Source organism: Amphiprion ocellaris, chromosome 14 (genome assembly GCF_022539595.1).
Source record: "Amphiprion ocellaris isolate individual 3 ecotype Okinawa chromosome 14, ASM2253959v1, whole genome shotgun sequence".
Lineage (NCBI taxonomy): Eukaryota > Metazoa > Chordata > Actinopteri > Pomacentridae > Amphiprion > Amphiprion ocellaris.
Genome location: NC_072779.1, coordinates 20,831,725 through 20,844,417, shown reverse-complemented (window position 1 = coordinate 20,844,417; position 12,693 = coordinate 20,831,725).

Genomic DNA, 12,693 nt, shown 5'->3' with positions numbered 1-12,693 from the left:
ACCCAGTGAGAAGGGGATGAAATGGAAGAATTTAGTGTGGATTAAAATGAGACAGCCTGCAGCTTTTGTATGGCTGGTAGAGGCTGGAGAAAGGTCGGCCGGGAGCTCAGCCAGGAGGGAGTTGTAGTAGTACAGACAAGCAATGATGGAATTTGGACAACAGGAAGAGAGGAGGAGGTGGTAGTTGTGGCTTCAATGTATGCGAGTTCACACACAAACTTCTTGGTAGTCTGGGCAGAAGATAGTGTGGAGCTGTCACTGAAACCAGGGGCTTCCAGAAAAGGTAGGATTTGGGAAAAAAAAAAAAAAACCTGTTGAGACTGATGTGGTTGGCAGACATCCAACTGCACGAGTCAGCTCAGCAAGCAGAGGTGTAAGCCTCAAAATGTGTGTTGATAGGAGAAAGACGAGTCTTGTGTTGTCAGCATTATCAGTGGTGTGTAGATAGCAGAGTGGAGCAGAGGAGGAGCAGCAGTGGGGATGTAAGTGACAACGGAGAGCCTGGTGGGGACAGAAAGGTGTATCAGTCAGGACTGGAATCCCAGGAGACTCTTTGGCGAGCAAACATGGCAAGGAGCATTTGAGCTTCATAAGGTTCAGACCAAAAACAGCCTCAGTTGAGGTAATCTCTGCAAGCCAGAAAACTCTCACAAAATGACAGATGTCTATTGATTTTTTCAGATGACATTTTCTCCAGAACTCCATGAAGCTGATGAGGTGGAGGTCTGGCTCTAAAACGTTACAGTAATGTACGATCAATCAATCAGTGAACCTATTATTAACAATACCCAGAAGAGAATTTCTAATTTGATGCCACCACTGTTCAAAATCCCAAATCATCAAGCATAGCTTTTGTCTGTGTTGTTTTTTTATCTGAATGCAGTATGGTGGACTTTATTCAACACAATATCCTTAGAATTACAGCTCTGTAAAACAACAATACTGATAACATTAGTTATTGTGTGGGGGACCTGGTATTCATTCAATACACAATAAAAGCAGTCACATCTGGGTCAAACAAAAAAAATCCTATATTAGTTTATTATAAGGCTGTGGCTCCATGTGGCCATACTAACAACTGCTCAGCATCTTGTCAGGTTCTGTCGTAATAACTGTAGCGGCCCCTTGGATTCATTCAGCAAGACGCAGAGAGTTTCAAATGGGTGTTGACTTATTGTCACTCTCGACCAGCACCGTGTACCGTAAGCACCGTGAAAACTACAGAATTAAACAGAATACAAAATGTCTCACTGTAGCATCACAAACAATTCACATATAAATCATGTTCACATTCCATACAAATAAACGCAACTCATCTGATAATAATGCATATTTAACATTTTCATACCTCATTCCGCCGTTCCAAGGGCGCTAATTTAAGTGTTAGCCATCAGCTAGCATGCTCCCCAGCTCGATATACACACACGTCGCTGTTCAGAGCTACAAATACAGGATAATGAGGTAAATCACAATGTAAATCTTTCCTTAATACAATTCAAACAGATAAATGTGATGTATAACTACTGTTTTTAGACAGTTTTTACCGTTTCTCTGACGATGCGTGAGCACAACGTTGTTTAGACAAAGAAACAGGAAGTTCGGCGTCACAAAAACCGCAGAAGAAGAAGAAACGCGCGCTTAACAAAATAAAAGCGGAGCGGACCACAAGGTGGCACTGCAGGACTACAATGTCTTCTTAATACATAAACAATACTGTGCAGGAGAATAATAATACAATTTATCAGATATTTACAATGACAATTCTACTTTTCCCTTTACATCTCCTCAAGGCTGTCGGCATCATGTTCAGCAATGCTTTTGCTGGTAGTAACACCTAAAGTTACCATAGCAACACCTCAGGGCCATAATTTGGTGAGACGGGTGACATTGTTAGGGTTTGCTAACCTATCCTAGCACTGCTTCCCAATGTGGCACCAACAATAAAGCAGAGACATCAGTGAGCCCCACGGCTTGCTAGTCGCTCAACAAATCTAACTAAATGTTTGCTAACTTAGTTGCTAATGTGAGAGACCCCTCTACAATGAAAATGAAAGACTTCAGATCCTACAGAAAGCAGAAGTTTAGCATTACATCTGAGCCATTTTTAGGCAGGATTGATGTTCTAACTGAAGACCAGACTGAAAGACTGCATTTTTATTTTGACGTCAAAAGAGCATGGTGTTCATTTCAAAATTGTCCACTGTACAGTGGGGCTAAAACAGTTTATCCCGTTAAAATATACAAGTATATGACAATGAAAATGAGAACTAGGTTATTACTAACATAAAACATACATATGTGAAAAATCCAAATGTTATTCTGGATTTACATTTTCATTTTCAAGCTAACATTATCATTTTAATATAATCTTCTGTAGGTTTCCAGAGTTCTTGGGCAATTTGTGCAAAACACCATCACTCCTGCCAAATTAATTTTAACTTCGATGCCACCCTATAAACTACCTGTAGCTACCTAATATACATGTGCCATTTAGAAATCAGTCAGAGACAAAAACTGACAGCCTTTGTGAAAAAACAAAATCATAAATGTATAAATCATATCAATCAAAATCATATTTATAAATTCTGACTACTATTTTTTGAGACTATTTTGCCTTTATTTTACATGTTGACATTCACAGCCGCTCACAGACATCAGCTGGTGCTCAGTGTCTTTTCTGGTGATGCTCTGCGTGTTTCAGGGTTTCGTTCTCTCCAGGTTTTTCACTGGTTTGCATGTTGTGGTCTAGCCATTTTTCATGAAGTCTTCTGTAGACAGTAGTCTTTACTATATCCAGACCTGCTTCTTGAAGTGTTTCTCTAATCTGTTGGGCAGAATTATGGGGATTTTTCTTCATTATGATTACAATTCTCTTGACCTACAATTTTGTTTGAGAAAATTGAGTTCACTAGGATGCTATTTCATTTTAATGATGACACAATTAGATAATTATGGAACACAGGTGAAAACAAGAAAACCACTCAGAGAGCGCCGTACTCCGCCAAGGCTGCTCAGCTGTATGATTTCCGATGGATGAAATGTTTAAAAAATTCATGGTCCGCAGTGGTGGATTTGTAGAAGGATCCCAATCATGTGTTCGTCAGCAGGCAGCCGACGTAGTGTTCACTTGCTGTCATAGTTACAGTGATGCCGTGACGCTATCTCGCAGTGACACAGAAATCTTTAACAAATCTGTGGATCCAGACTTTAAGCCACATCACTGCCAAAATCGAATCACTTGGTCCTTGTGTCATTTCTGACCTTCCCAGAAAATTCCATCCAAATCTGTTAGTCCGTTTTTGAGGAATGCTGCTAACAGACAGACAGACAGACATACCAACATTGATCATCACATAACTCCACCGCATCCCATGTGTCCATGTCCCAAATGGTAGGGACGGCGCTGTGGACCTGGTGAAAAGTGGAGGAGGAGGAGCTCCAGGTGGCTTTTTGATGAAAGTTATGTCATCTCTGAGCTGAAAGCTAAAGTTGATGCAAACGGAGCTCATGGGCATGGATCGTCTGAAGGCTTGGATGAAGTCAAGAGAAGATCTGATGATGGAATAACATTTCAGCCTCACAGTGGAAGACAAAAGAAAGAGAATCATTTTGAGTCACTGCAGTCAGAGTTGGATGGAGGACAAGCAAAAACAAGTGGCTTGTTAGAAGGAGGGATCATTGATGCACTGCAGCAGTACGGGACATTTTGCCACAAAATAGCGAGGCAGAGTGCTTGAATGAGAAGGGAGAAGCTGAGAAGAAGATGGCTGTTTCCACAGGAACAATGTGATTTCAGATGGGATGTTTTTAGCTGAATTTTCAGCTGATGCAAGCTTTTTTTTTCTTACCACTTTCTGTCTGCAGCAGGGAGGCTTTTACAAATTTTCAGACAGCCAAGCTTTAGGAAGGAAATCATGATGATGAAGGTCAAAAGAAGAACGGAGGACAGCTGATGAAGGTGTTGCGCAGTCTGTGGAGGACTACTGCAGCCTGCAGATTATGCTAAAGAGTGATAGTGTGAAGTGAAACCAGATTTAGCGTAAGTGTTAGTCGAGACAGGAAGGTAGAGGACAAATGGTGATGGCTACTGACATCAGAAGAGGGCAGAGCTGAGAACGGAGCCATGCCAGAGAAATTTAAGATGCAAAGAGGATGATGTTTGGAATGTTAACAGAGTTCCAAAAATGGAAAATTAAGGACTTGTGATGTGTAGCCTTTAAATCATGACATTATGAACAAAAAAAAAAGGAATAAAATTAATTTTCACTTTAGCTCTCCCTTTCAGTGAACCCATAAAGACTGGAACATACACAAATAGAAAAGCACTCAGAGCGCAGTACTCTGCCAAGGTTGTTCATTCCCCCATATGGCATTATCAGAAATGCAGCAGTTTTTTTTAAGGAATGCAGCATTTGTTTATTTATTAATTAGTGATGATCACAAATCACAGCACTATAGAATGTGGCCATTTAATATAGATGTACCCACAAACAAAATGACCTTGCGCTGATCACAGATGTGTTATGTACGTGTACATAATGTAGGGATACCGAATCGCCTGATTTAAATATGTAGCGGGCAGCAGGAATTGATGGGCCTCGGAAACACCCCCACAATTTTATCAATTGTTCCTTGTATCATTTCCGTTGGATAAGTCTGCAGTGGTGGATTTGTAGTAGGATCACAATCATGTGATCGTCAGCAGGCAGCCGATGTAGTGTTCACTTGTCATAGTTACAGTGATGCCGTGCTGTTATCTGGCAATGACACAGAAATCTAAGAAATCCATGGATCCAGACTATAAGCTGCATCTCTGCCAAAATCTAATCACTTGGTCCTTGTGTCATTTCAGACCTTCCCTAAAAATTTCAACCAAATCCGTTTTTGAGCAATGTTACTAACAGACAGACAGACAAACAGACGGACAAACGTACGCCGATTGTTACATAACTCTGCCCTGTTCCTTGGCAGAGTAAAGATAGAGATCTGTTTTTTGTGATATTTGGATTAGACTTTGGAAATTTTTACAAAAATAGGCCTGCTTTGAGAAATGCATAAAAAAATCTCAAGTAAAGATTTCACTGCACTAATCCAGGTCAATGTCAATGCAAAACACTGTGGCTAAAGTTCTTTAGCGTAAGCTGCTACTCAGCCATTTTCAAGTCTGTTCAAAGTCAAATCATCTCACATTTATGTCCAATGTCTGTATGTTACCGGTGATGGTCACAAGTGATGTTAAGTTCCCAGAAGTCTCCTGAAGAATCAAACTAACAAATAATGGGCTATGCTCCTTGTTTATTAAACCAGCAACAATACTGCAAGCCTAATTTGACAGTGGACAAACACAAGACTCGCGCAGTTGTGCAAAAAATCCCACATCCTGACACAGTTTGACTGATCCTGGTGCTCCATACTTGCTGATTCATCTACAAGACTGATGCCCTCTTTCAGAGACAGATGCTAATTCAAACTGAAACCTAAATATTTACTACATATCTATGCACGCACTTATTTATCCTTTTATGTTTTAGAAACAGATAAAACATTTGCATTGAGAAAAAAAAAACTGCTTTCCACAGACTCCGTGATCATAAAGCTTCAAATTGAGACTCACCACTCACTATCTGAGAGGGAAGACTGGCAGTATGTAGAAGAGAGTAGCAGAATTAGAAGATGGAGGAGAGACTGTGAGGCATTGTGCTGCAGAGAGACAGCAGCAAGTGTTTCTGTCTTGTCTGAGGTGATCAGTGTCTGTGAGGCAGCACAGAAAGGCAGAGATGGGAGAGATGAGCTCTGGTGTCTGGACTGCTGACTGACAGCTCTGACATCCTGTCTCTGCAATGGTCCGAGTGTTAGCTGACCTAAAGGGGTGAATAAGGTTAAATTGGCTGGATTGTTGGGGACAGATGGCGCTGGCGACTGAAAATCAGGCAGGGAGTGAGGGGAGTGAGGGGAGTGAGAGAGAGAGAGAGAGAGAGAGAGAGATGAAGATAGTGTGCGGGGAAATATAATAAAAACAAATAGGCAGACTGCCGTGGATTTACTCTGTCCTTCCTCAGTGGACTCCCATGGATAAGCTTTCTTGTTTTTGTGCAGCTGTTCGTGCAAAGAGGACAAGTTACACAAGGCTGTAACTCCACAGCATAACCACAGGAGGAAAAGCTGAGATCAAGCAACATTAATGCTGATTGGAATAATAACAGAAGCGTTAAGCTCAGCAGGGGAGGCAATGTCACTCTTTATAAACTGGATACGAAAAAAACCTCCAGCAAAGCACTTGTCAACTGAAGGTAACAGCAAGGAAACAGCTTACTACAGCTTACTCCCGCTAGGCAGCACGTCCACACAACAATGCACAATACACAGAAGTTGTAGGGCACGATGTAGGACTGTATTCATACAGCACATTTCATTCAGTGGGCTTTACCTTCAAGCGCATACACTACCAGTCAAAATTTTGGACACACCTTCTCATTCAATGCTTTTTATTTATTTGTATTATTTTCTACATTGCAGATTAATACTGAAGATTAACACTTTTTAGTTTACAACATAATTCCATATGTATTCTTTTATAGTTTTGATTTCTTCAGTATGAATCTACAATGTATAATAATAATAAAAAACATGGAATGAGAAGGTGTGTCCAAAATTTTGACTGGTAGTGTAAGTGACATGAAACATATTAGAAGAACAAACAACCCAGACACTCGCAAACCATATTGTGTTTCCAAAGGATGACCATTCTCTATTAACTGACAAGTCCTTCAAACTAAGTCACCATGTAGGTGGCTTGTTCCTATCCTATGTTTCAACCCATCAGAGCCTACCGACACTATGTCACTGTGTCTTTCTGGCATGGTTTGGTTAGGTGTAGATGCAAACATAACTTGGTTTGGTTTTGGAAGAGATAATTGTTTGCGTTAAAATCAATACATCCTTAAGATTAAAGGTTGTTGATTTTCCCTGTAGAACGTCTTTAACATTGTTCCATTTTTTTGTCATTTGATGCCAAAGTTGATTATCAGCTGGAAACAGTTAACAAACAGCATTATACTGTTTTCATGTTAAAGTCCAGTGTTTTATTAAGCAATCCACCTGCCTCAACCGCCTCCCTACACGGACTTGGTAGCCTTATAATGTTACTTGGCTTTGCTCTTGCTGTAAATTCAAAACCCATGTGTTACCATGGGGATCCTGGTCGGTGGGTGGTCAGATCTGATATCATGGAATTACAGCTTTTAGTTCTGAGTTGAACAAGTCCTCCAATGTAAACAGCAAAACATGTATATTGTCCATGTCTTCTTCAGTGTTACATATAAATGTTTTCTCATGCCAGAGTTAAAGTTTGGTTAGATTTTGTGCAAAAACAAATTAGATTTAGGGAAAAGACATAGTTGGGGGTTTAGTTGTGGTTTAAATAGTGACATTGTTAAGGTTTGGGTAATGTTGTTGTCATGGTTACACAATGGACATTAACAAGCCATTGTGTTGTGAAACTGTCTGACCTGCATTAGACTAATGCCAGAGAAAAAGCAGAATAACGCCACACATCAACATAAAATATCTCTGGAAAAAAGAGGCTCCTGGTTATTAATTTAGGTACATTTAGGAAATCACCGCCGATGGCCTGAGTGGACTGTTGTCAGTGAGCAGACCTGAAATAAACTAAAGGCTGTAAAACCTATATGTGGATTTTTGATGTTGATTCTGTATTACACAAGGAACTAGTGAAGTAATTTAAATCAGAGTAATATACTGCTTTTTGGATGTATAATCCAGGTGATATGTGCCAAATCTGAGATGAGCATAAAAATGTATTTAATGAAATATTTAATCCGTGACCACACACACAAGAGGTGGATAAAAGAGGCCATTAAGATCAGGAAGTGGGTGAACGATTCCATGAACCGGGACAACGGGGCTTCCACCATCTGGTACACCTGAGACTCCCTCCTCTGGAGACCATCAGAAGGTGGGGGCAAATGGTGGCACATTCTGACAGATCTGTCAGACCGGTCACCTGATAAAAAGACACATCATCAACATGTCAGATGACGCTTATGCAGACAGCAGTCGAAACATGTCTGCAAGGTAAAAAAAAAAAACTCACCCTTACTAACTTGTCAGCAAAAAAGAAATTCAAATCTCACGTAGTGTTTGTTGTTGCCTGTAAAAAGTGCATCAAATGGGAGCTGCTCAGATGAGTCACCAGCTGTGATCAATTATAATCACTCACAAGAAGTTAAGAGACCATGCCAATAAGAAAAACTGATTAACGCAACTTTCTACATCAACAAACCTTATAATTCAAGCTGCTGTTTGTATATTTTTGATTCCGCAGATTTTGTAATTTTTCCAGAGGACCTGTAATCAATCTATAAAGGAACCAAAACTCACGATGTTTATTTGTGATGGAAATGTATGGGTTTCAATGATTCCATCAAAGAAAAATTTAAGTTATAGGAGTCACTGGAAACTAAAGATGACATACACGGTTTTGACAAGTGTATGGAAAACTTTTGTTCATGACCGTAAGTCAACCTATTGTCAGCGTAAAAGTGATTGGTAGCATTATGTCTATTGATGGTAGACCCCAGGAGCAGCATTTACTGTCAAAACAAAGTAGGACCTAATATGGACCTTTAAGGTAAACAAGTCATAGTAGAGTGATCACTCATGCTGACGGAAAAGGATCCATTAGTCATAAAAGTTTCAAATTATGTCAGAGTCGAGCCATGAATACTAACGCACTGCTGAAGATGGGGGATCAGTAGGAAGAAATCTAAAAAGGGAAAAGACATCAGCAGAATTGGCTCTTCCCTCTTGCATGAGTCCACTTTTTGTGTTATCATGTTTGCTTAAAGGACAAGTGAACATAATTTCCACAGAACACCTGGAAAATGCACATGGGTTTGTTGAATTCTGATCAATCTGAACCTCTCCTGTTCTTTGTTTGAGTAATCCAGCAGAGAGAGTAAAATGAACGCATGATCCATCTTTTGATATGGTTTTCACATAACAATAAGTTGTCTTGTTCACTGTGTCGGACTTCAAAGAAAGGATCTAAGTTCAAAAGCTCCTGAATCGCTTATTTCCCTCCAGAGACAGCGATTGTAGGTGTGAGGACAGAACATTTCCTGTATAGTTTTTCAAGCTTCCGAAAGTATCTCAGCTTTCTCTTTATTTAGCTGTATCACATCACTAATACAATTCACCACCTTGCTTAGACAAATGGAAAAGTAAACATTTAGATAATCTTAGTTCCATCAGATTTAAAACCAGTGAAGGGAATGTTGGATGTCCTGTCAAGAGGAAAACCAGCTTAAGAACAGGACCTGCTAGACTGACTCAATCTTGAATTCTCTGATTCAAACATCAGTATCAAAGGCAGCAGCAAGATCAAGCAATACCAAAACATAAATTCTTTTTGAATCATTAATCCCTGCTCATTGGTTGCTCTGATAAGGGCCGTTTCAGCTCAGTGGTTAGATCTAAAACTTGACTGGAACAAATCATAACCACTGTGGCTCAAATCTCTGTTTGTTCATATGCAACATTTTCCAACATTCTTCTGAAAGTCCCAGTCAGCAAAGAGGGAGTGATAATGTTCAGTGGATCCTGTGAGGATCAGAGAAAGATAGCTAAGTCTCTGTGTTAGCAAACTCTAAAGGGGGTGAAGGGTTGAAAACGTACAGAGGAATACTGGTTAGAAGGAGGCTCATCTTTAAACTACTGGCATCCTGATGTTACGCATTTTTGCTTTCAAAATTATCTGAGACATTTATGATTTACTGTTCGTCTTAAGTGGAAATATTCTGTGGTGTTTTCTTTCTATTGAGACACTCAAGGCCAGTAATGGAAATTGGCTGAGAAGTGAACACTTGATATTGTTTGTTTTCTCAGTTTCCTCTTGTATGCATCCACAGCAAAAGCAAACCATCCACAAAGGGAAGAATGGAGGCCAGAAATATTAGATTTGTCTGTATGGAGAGAAGAATCACTGTTTCAGTAGACTTATTATAGTCAGTGATAACACAGAGACTATGGTTACATTCTATAATGCTGTGATGGAGAGGCTCATCAGATACAGCAGAAGCATGGTGCAGGAAACTCACAGTCCAGGAAAAGGGAAAAACAAATGCTCAGAAGAACCTGAAGGGCCCCTCACCCATTTTTTAAAATTAAAATATAAACTACTACTATAAACTATTACTTTTAGACGATACAGAGGGTGCAAATACAAGAGCAACCATTTTAAAGTGCCTCATTTTCTCACTTCTATCACACAGTTCAAGAAACAACAGCTCAAACTGAACTCTTGGTGTGCTGGTTACATGTGATCTACAAGGTAAATCTCTAGATCCTTAGCTTTTGTACTGATGGCCTTATTTATCTGTTTTCCCATGGTGCAACATGGTGATCTTACGAGTGCAATATGAACAAAGTTTTCCAGAAATGACTGAATCGATGTCTAAGACAGATGTTTTCATACATGGCTTAACACATGTGCACTACCAGTCAAAAGTATGGACACCTACTCATTCCATGTTTTTCTTAATTTTTTACTGCTTTCTACATTGCAGATATGTACCGAAGACATCAAAACTATGAAGCAAAATATATGGAATTATGTAGCGAACAAACAATTGTGAAATAACTCTTATATTTTAGATTCTTCAAAATACCCACCCTTTCCTTTGATGACAACTTTGCAAATCCTTGGCTTTCTCTCAGTGAGCTTCATGAGGTAGTCACCTGAAATGGTTTTCACTTCACAAGTGTGCCTTGTCAAGGTTAATTTATGGAATTTTTTGACTTAATGGGGTTGGGACCATCCGTTGTGTTGCAGAAGTCAGGTTGGTACACAGTTGACAGCTCTGTTTGACAGCTGCTAGAATCCATATTATGGCAAGAACCAATCAGCTAAGTAAAGAGAAACAACAGTCCATCATTACTTTAAGAACTGAAGGTCAGTCAGTCCGGAAAATTGCAAAAACTTTGAATTTATCCCCAAGTGCAGTGGCAAAAACCATCAAGCACTATGATGAAACTGGCTCACATGAGGACTGCCCCAGGAAAGAAAGACCAAGAATCACCTCTGCTGCTGAGGATAAGTTCATCTGAGTCACCAGCCTCAGAAATGGCAAGTTAACAGCACCTCAGATTAGAGCCCAGATAAATACTACACAGAGTTCTAGTAGCAGACACATCTCTACATCAACTGTTCAGAGGAGACTGAACCAATCAGGCCTTTATGGTCAAATAGCTGCTAAGAAACCACTACTAAGGAAAAGCAACAAGCAGAAGAGATTTGTTTGCGCCAAGAAATAGAAGGAATGAACATTAGACCAGTGGAAATCTGTGCTTTGCTCTGATGAGTCCAAATTTGAGATCTTTGGTTCCACCTGCCGTGTCTTTGTACGATGCAGAAAAGCTGAACAGATGGTCTCTACATGCATGGTTCCCACCATGAAGCATGGAGGAGGAGGTGTGATGGTGTGGGGGGTGCTTTGCTGGTGACACTGTTGGGGATTTATTCCAAATTGAAGGAACACTGAACCAGCATGTTTACCACAGCATCCTGCAGCAACATGACATCCCATCCTCTTTGCATTTAGTTGAACCATCATTTATTTTTCAACAGGACAATGACCCCAAAAACACCTCCAGGCTGTGGAAGGACTATTTGACCAAGAAGGAGAGTGATGGAGTGCTGCATCAGATGACCTGGCCTCCACAGTTACCTGAGCTAAACCCAATCCAGATGTTTTGGGATGAGATGGACCACAGAGTGAAGGCAAAAGGGCCAACAAGTGTTCAGCATCTCTGGGAACTCCTTAAAGACTGTTGGAAAACCATTTCAGGTGACTACCTCATGAAGCTCATGGAGAGAATGCCAAGAGTGTGCAAAGCAGTAATCAAAGCAAAAGGTGGCTACTTTGAAGAATCTAAAATCTAAAACATGTTTTGACTTATTTCACACTTTTTTGTTTACTACATAATTCCATACATGTTAAGTCATAGTTTTGATGCCTTCAGTGAGAATCTACAATGTAAATAGTCAGAAAAATGAAGAAAAACCATTTAATGAGAAGGTGAGTCCAAACTTTTGACTGGTGGTATGACATTCTGTAGCCACTTGTGTTGTCTGTTGATGTATAGAGCTGTAAGGTACTTGCGCTACTGTTCAAGTCAAATCTGCCTTTTGGGGAAATAAAGTATATGTTATATTAATTAGAACAAAAAACAAGCCATAAAATAGTATTCTTCTACCGAATGTTTGGAAATGTTCTTGATCATTTCACCTTCAACATCTCATCTTCCCCACTTTCAGGAACTTATTCAGCTGCTTCATTTTCACTAGGAAAGAAAAAGTGAAGTGGTTTCAAAGAACTCCCAGATTTCCTTAGATGTTTTATGAAAAATAACTTTTTATCACTCTCCCTCTTTTTTTTAATGTAAGACTTCCACTCGAAATGAAAAGACTGGAGATGTGTCTGAAGCTCTGCACCCTTGAACATATCAGTCGTTGTGTTGCATCTGGAGCCCTCGTGGTTGGAAGTTTTCAATCGGTGGTGACAGCGCGCGTTGCTGTGCATTGTTCATATGGCGGGAGCGCGCAGCCGCTTCGCTGTTCGCGGTGCTGAAGTGCATCCACCACGGTTGACTGATGCGTCATGCATGACTCAT